Source organism: Oncorhynchus nerka, unplaced genomic scaffold (assembly GCF_034236695.1).
Source record: "Oncorhynchus nerka isolate Pitt River unplaced genomic scaffold, Oner_Uvic_2.0 unplaced_scaffold_1653, whole genome shotgun sequence".
NCBI classification, from domain to species: Eukaryota; Metazoa; Chordata; class Actinopteri; order Salmoniformes; family Salmonidae; genus Oncorhynchus; species Oncorhynchus nerka.
This window is the reverse complement of record NW_027039678.1, coordinates 4,312-10,000: the sequence shown is the minus strand read 5'-3', so window position 1 is coordinate 10,000 and position 5,689 is coordinate 4,312. Positions and strand designations below refer to the sequence as shown.

Here is a 5,689-nt window from a genome sequence, read left to right as displayed (position 1 = left end):
GCAAGGTTAGTTTGTATTTCATCCAACAATCTGTGCTACAATTATGGCTACAGTATATGCAATTTCTTACACTTTTTGAGTGACACAAAGATGCTTATCTAAATGGTGAAAATGCAACAGCTGTTAATCAGACTCACTTTGACTTTATATAGTGCACCAAGAGAAGGTTTCTCGCTTACGACCACACCGGCCTGAGTACGCCTGATCTCGTCTGATCTCGGAAGCTAAGCAGGGTCGGGCCTGGTTAGTACTTGGATGGTAGACCGCCTGGGAATACCAGGTGCTGTAAGCTTTTTGTCACTGCCTTGTGAAATTTCAACTCTTTGTCCGTTTTTTCCCACAAGGCTGAAATATGTGCCCTTGCTTTGAAATAAGTAAGCAAGGTTAGTTTGTATTTCATCCAACAATCTGTGCTACACATTATGGCTACAGTATATGCAATTTCTTACACTTTTTGAGTGACACAAAGATGCTTATCTAAATGGTGAAAATGCAACAGCTGTTAATCAGACTCACTTTGACTTTATATAGTGCACCAAGAGAAGGTTTCTCGCTTACGATCACACCGGCCTGAGTACGCCTGATCTCGTCTGATCTCGTAAGCTAAGCAGGGTCGGGCCTGGTTAGTACTTGGATGGGAGACCCCCTGGGAATACCAGGTGCTGTAAGCTTTTTGTCAACTCTTTGTCCGTTTTTTCCCACAAGGCTGAAATATGTGCCCTTGCTTTGAAATAAGTAAGCAAGGTTAGTTTGTATTTCATCCAACAATCTGTGCTACACATTATGGCTACAGTATATGCAATTTCTTACACTTTTTGAGTGACACAAAGATGCTTATCTAAATGGTGAAAATGCAACAGCTGTTAATCAGACTCACTTTGACTTTATATAGTGCACCAAGAGAAGGTTTCTCGCTTACGACCACACCGGCCTGAGTACGCCTGATCTCGTCTGATCTCGGAAGCTAAGCAGGGTCGGGCCTGGTTAGTACTTGGATGGTAGACCGCCTGGGAATACCAGGTGCTGTAAGCTTTTTGTCACTTTTGTCAACTCTTTGTCCGTTTTTTTCCCACAAGGCTGAAATATGTGCCCTTGCTTTGAAATAAGTAAGCAAGGTTAGTTTGTATTTCATCCAACAATCTGTGCTACACATTATGGCTACAGTATATGCAATTTCTTACACTTTTGAGTGACACAAAGATGCTTATCTAAATGGTGAAAATGCAACAGCTGTTAATCAGACTCACTTTGACTTTATATAGTGCACCAAGAGAAGGTTTCTCGCTTACGATCACACCGGCCTGAGTACGCCTGATCTCGTCTGATCTCGTAAGCTAAGCAGGGTCGGGCCTGGTTAGTACTTGGATGGGAGACCCCCTGGGAATACCAGGTGCTGTAAGCTTTTTGTCAACTCTTTGTCCGTTTTTTCCCACAAGGCTGAAATATGTGCCCTTGCTTTGAAATAAGTAAGCAAGGTTAGTTTGTATTTCATCCAACAATCTGTGCTACACATTATGGCTACAGTATATGCAATTTCTTACACTTTTTGAGTGACACAAAGATGCTTATCTAAATGGTGAAAATGCAACAGCTGTTAATCAGACTCACTTTGACTTTATATAGTGCACCAAGAGAAGGTTTTCGCTTACGACCACACCGGCCTGAGTACGCCTGATCTCGTCTGATCTCGGAAGCTAAGCAGGGTCGGGCCTGGTTAGTACTTGGATGGGAGACCGCCTGGGAATACCAGGTGCTGTAAGCTTTTTTTGTCAACTCTTTGTCCGTTTTTTCCCACAAGGCTGAAATATGTGCCCTTGCTTTGAAATAAGTAAGCAAGGTTAGTTTGTATTTCATCCAACAATCTGTGCTACAAATTATGGCTACAGTATATGCAATTTCTTACACTTTTTGAGTGACACAAAGATGCTTATCTAAATGGTGAAAATGCAACAGCTGTTAATCAGACTCACTTTGACTTTATATAGTGCACCAAGAGAAGGTTTCTCGCTTACGACCACACCGGCCTGAGTACGCCTGATCTCGTCTGATCTCGGAAGCTAAGCAGGGTCGGGCCTGGTTAGTACTTGGATGGGAGACCCCCTGGGAATACCAGGTGCTGTAAGCTTTTTGTCAACTCTTTGTCCGTTTTTTCCCACAAGGCTGAAATATGTGCCCTTGCTTTGAAATAAGTAAGCAAGGTTAGTTTGTATTTCATCCAACAATCTGTGCTACAAATTATGGCTACAGTATATGCAATTTCTTACACTTTTTGAGTGACACAAAGATGCTTATCTAAATGGTGAAAATGCAACAGCTGTTAATCAGACTCACTTTGACTTTATATAGTGCACCAAGAGATAGGTTTCTCGCTTACGACCACACCGGCCTGAGTACGCCTGATCTCGTCTGATCTCGGAAGCTAAGCAGGGTCGGGCCTGGTTAGTACTTGGATGGGAGACCGCCTGGGAATACCAGGTGCTGTAAGCTTTTTTGTCAACTCTTTGTCCGTTTTTTCCCACAAGGCTGAAATATGTGCCCTTGCTTTGAAATAAGTAAGCAAGGTTAGTTTGTATTTCATCCAACAATCTGTGCTACACATTATGGCTACAGTATATGCAATTTCTTACACTTTTTGAGTGACACAAAGATGCTTATCTAAATGGTGAAAATGCAACAGCTGTTAATCAGACTCACTTTGACTTTATATAGTGCACCAAGAGAAGGTTTCTCGCTTACGATCACACCGGCCTGAGTACGCCTGATCTCGTCTGATCTCGTAAGCTAAGCAGGGTCGGGCCTGGTTAGTACTTGGATGGGAGACCGCCTGGGAATACCAGGTGCTGTAAGCTTTTTGTCAACTCTTTGTCCGTTTTTCCCACAAGGCTGAAATATGTGCCCTCGCTTTGAAATAAGTAAGCAAGGTTAGTTTGTATTTCATCCAACAATCTGTGCTACAAATTATGGCTACAGTATATGCAATTTTGAGTGACACAAAGATTCTTATCTAAATGGTGAAAATGCAACAGCTGTTAATCAGACTCACTTTGACTTTATATAGTGCACCAAGAGATGGTTTCTTGCTTACGGCACACTGTCCTGATTACGCCTGATCTCGTCTGATCTCAGAAGCTAAGCAGGGTCGGGCCTGGTTAGTACTTGGATGGGAGACCGCCTGGAAATATCAGGTGCTGTAAGCATTTGGCAACTCTTTGTCCGAAATTTTTTTTTTTTTCCCACAAGGCTGAAACATGTGCCCTCGCTTTGAAATAAGTAAGCAAGGTTAGTTTGTATTTCATCCAACAATCTGTGCTGCAAATTATGGCTACAGTATATGCAATTTTTTCCACATTTTTGAGTGACACAAAGATTCTTATCTAAATGGTGAAAATGCAACAGCTGTTAATCAGACTCACTTTGACTTTATATAGTGCACCAAGAGAAGGTTTCTCGCTTACGATCACACCGGCCTGAGTACGCCTGATCTCGTCTGATCTCGTAAGCTAAGCAGGGTCGGGCCTGGTTAGTACTTGGATGGGAGACCCCCTGGGAATACCAGGTGCTGTAAGCTTTTTGTCAACTCTTTGTCCGTTTTTTCCCACAAGGCTGAAATATGTGCCCTCGCTTTGAAATAAGTAAGCAAGGTTAGTTTGTATTTCATCCAACAATCTGTGCTACAAATTATGGCTACAGTATATGCAATTTTGAGTGACACAAAGATTCTTATCTAAATGGTGAAAATGCAACAGCTGTTAATCAGACTCACTTTGACTTTATATAGTGCACCAAGAGATAATTTCTTGCTTACGGCCACACTGTCCTGAGTACGCCTGATCTCGTCTGATCTCAGAAGCTAAGCAGGGTCGGGCCTGGTTAGTACTTGGATGGGAGACCGCCTGGAAATATCAGGTGCTGTAAGCATTTGGCAACTCTTTGTCCGTTTTTTCCCACAAGGCTGAAACATGTGCCCTCGCTTTGAAATAAGTAAGCAAGGTTAGTTTGTATTTCATCCAACAATCTGTGCTGCAAATTATGGCTACAGTATATGCAATTTTTTCCACATTTTTGAGTGACACAAAGATTCTTATCTAAATGGTGAAAATGCAACAGCTGTTAATCAGACTCACTTTGACTTTATATAGTGCACCAAGAGATGGTTTCTCGCTTACGGCCACACTGTCCTGAGTACGCCTGATCTCGTCTGATCTCAGAAGCTAAGCAGGGTCGGGCCTGGTTAGTACTTGGATGGGAGACCGCCTGGGAATACCAGGTGCTGTAAGCATTTGGCAACTCTTTGTCCGTTTTTTCCCACAAGGCTGAAATATGTGCCCTCGCTTTGAAATAAGTAAGCAAGGTTAGTTTGTATTTCATCCAACAATCTGTGCTGCAAATTATGGCTACAGTATATGCAATTTTTTCCACATTTTGAGTGACACAAAGATTCTTATCTAAATGGTGAAAATGCAACAGCTGTTAATCAGACTCACTTTGACTTTATATAGTGCACCAAGAGATGGTTTCTCGCTTACGGCCACACTGTCCTGAGTACGCCTGATCTCATCTGATCTCAGAAGCTAAGCAGGGTCGGGCCTGGTTAGTACTTGGATGGGAGACAGCCTGGGAATACCAGGTGCTGTAAGCATTTGGCAACTCTTTGTCCGTTTTTTCCCACAAGGCTGAAATATGTGCCCTCGCTTTGAAATAAGTAAGCAAGGTTAGTTTGTATTTCATCCAACAATCTGTGCTACAAATTATGGCTACAGATCGCTTCTCGGCCTTTTGGCTAAGATCAAGTGTAAGATCAAGAGGAAGATCGACTGCATTTTCGCGCGGGATCCTCAAGGTGGTGCGATGTCGTCGTCGGCCACGTCACAGTCGGCGGCTGCTGGACTGAAGAATACGCTTCGATTTAATTGGACAGGAAAGGAAAATTTGATGGAGAGAGTTCGTTTTGGAAAGGAGGTTCTGTTTGGACCTCTACGCCTGACAGCAGACGATGTGCACTGCCTGCAACAGAACACACCCGAGAAGTTCTACGATGTGTCTCTCTACACCATCACCCGGCTGGAGGAAGTAAGAGGGCTCTTCCGTGCTAACGCGACAGCACCCGCCCTCGTGGATTTTAACGTTGAGTCCATGTGCAGGCACAATATGAGGGTGCTAACGGTGCACATGTTCAACCCATGGGTCACTGAAGAAACGTTAGTGTGCTACCTCAGCCGGTATGTGACCATCTTGCCTGGAGTGAGAGACATTAAGGACGCCCTAGGCATCTGGACAGGGAAGAGGCAGTTTCGTGTGCTGCTAAAGGAGGACGAGACCGGCCATGATGGTTACCGCCATCCTCCCGCTTCTTTTTCCATCGGTGCAGACAGGGGCTACCTCATGTATGCTGGACAGCCTCGTTTCTGTAGGAAGTGTAGCACGTACGGGCACCTCGCGGATGCCTGCTCGCAGACAAGGTGCAGAAACTGTGGGACTATTGGACATACAATGAGGGATTGCACCGTGCCCAAGCGCTGCAGTTTGTGCAACTCGGAAGACCACCTGTTCCGTCACTGAGCGGTGAGCGGGAAAAGCGCTATTGATGAGGTTGTGGATGAGCTAGTGATGGAGAGAGAACTGCGAGAGTCCGAGGAGAGCAGGAGTGAGACGCCATCATCATCTCACGAGGAGAGAGGAGAAGCGGACA

The 5,689-nt window shown here is 44.3% G+C and overlaps 8 non-coding genes and 5 pseudogenes across 8 annotated transcripts; all 13 read left to right on the top strand.

Annotated features, from left to right (window-relative positions):
- The first annotated feature begins 173 nt into the window (after positions 1-173).
- Positions 174-292, top strand: LOC135568287 (5S ribosomal RNA). The gene has a single exon (XR_010462602.1). It is a non-coding gene; the product is annotated as a 5S ribosomal RNA (ribosomal RNA).
- A 260-nt stretch (positions 293-552) lies between these two features.
- LOC135568234 (5S ribosomal RNA) lies at positions 553-671 on the top strand (annotated as a pseudogene).
- A 242-nt stretch (positions 672-913) lies between these two features.
- LOC135568286 (5S ribosomal RNA) lies at positions 914-1,032 on the top strand. The gene has a single exon (XR_010462601.1). It is a non-coding gene; the product is annotated as a 5S ribosomal RNA (ribosomal RNA).
- Positions 1,033-1,283: 251 nt separating this feature from the next.
- Positions 1,284-1,402, top strand: LOC135568233 (5S ribosomal RNA; annotated as a pseudogene).
- A 241-nt stretch (positions 1,403-1,643) lies between these two features.
- LOC135568275 (5S ribosomal RNA) lies at positions 1,644-1,762 on the top strand. Its single transcript, XR_010462590.1, has one exon. It is a non-coding gene; the product is annotated as a 5S ribosomal RNA (ribosomal RNA).
- A 244-nt stretch (positions 1,763-2,006) lies between these two features.
- On the top strand, positions 2,007-2,125 carry LOC135568282 (5S ribosomal RNA). Its single transcript, XR_010462597.1, has one exon. It is a non-coding gene; the product is annotated as a 5S ribosomal RNA (ribosomal RNA).
- A 243-nt stretch (positions 2,126-2,368) lies between these two features.
- Positions 2,369-2,487, top strand: LOC135568274 (5S ribosomal RNA). The gene has a single exon (XR_010462589.1). It is a non-coding gene; the product is annotated as a 5S ribosomal RNA (ribosomal RNA).
- A 243-nt stretch (positions 2,488-2,730) lies between these two features.
- On the top strand, positions 2,731-2,849 carry LOC135568231 (5S ribosomal RNA; annotated as a pseudogene).
- A 230-nt stretch (positions 2,850-3,079) lies between these two features.
- On the top strand, positions 3,080-3,197 carry LOC135568239 (5S ribosomal RNA; annotated as a pseudogene).
- A 252-nt stretch (positions 3,198-3,449) lies between these two features.
- Positions 3,450-3,568, top strand: LOC135568232 (5S ribosomal RNA; annotated as a pseudogene).
- A 231-nt stretch (positions 3,569-3,799) lies between these two features.
- On the top strand, positions 3,800-3,918 carry LOC135568284 (5S ribosomal RNA). Its single transcript, XR_010462599.1, has one exon. It is a non-coding gene; the product is annotated as a 5S ribosomal RNA (ribosomal RNA).
- Positions 3,919-4,160: 242 nt separating this feature from the next.
- On the top strand, positions 4,161-4,279 carry LOC135568230 (5S ribosomal RNA). The gene has a single exon (XR_010462559.1). It is a non-coding gene; the product is annotated as a 5S ribosomal RNA (ribosomal RNA).
- Positions 4,280-4,520: 241 nt separating this feature from the next.
- LOC135568283 (5S ribosomal RNA) lies at positions 4,521-4,639 on the top strand. Its single transcript, XR_010462598.1, has one exon. It is a non-coding gene; the product is annotated as a 5S ribosomal RNA (ribosomal RNA).
- The last annotated feature ends 1,050 nt before the right edge of the window (positions 4,640-5,689 follow it).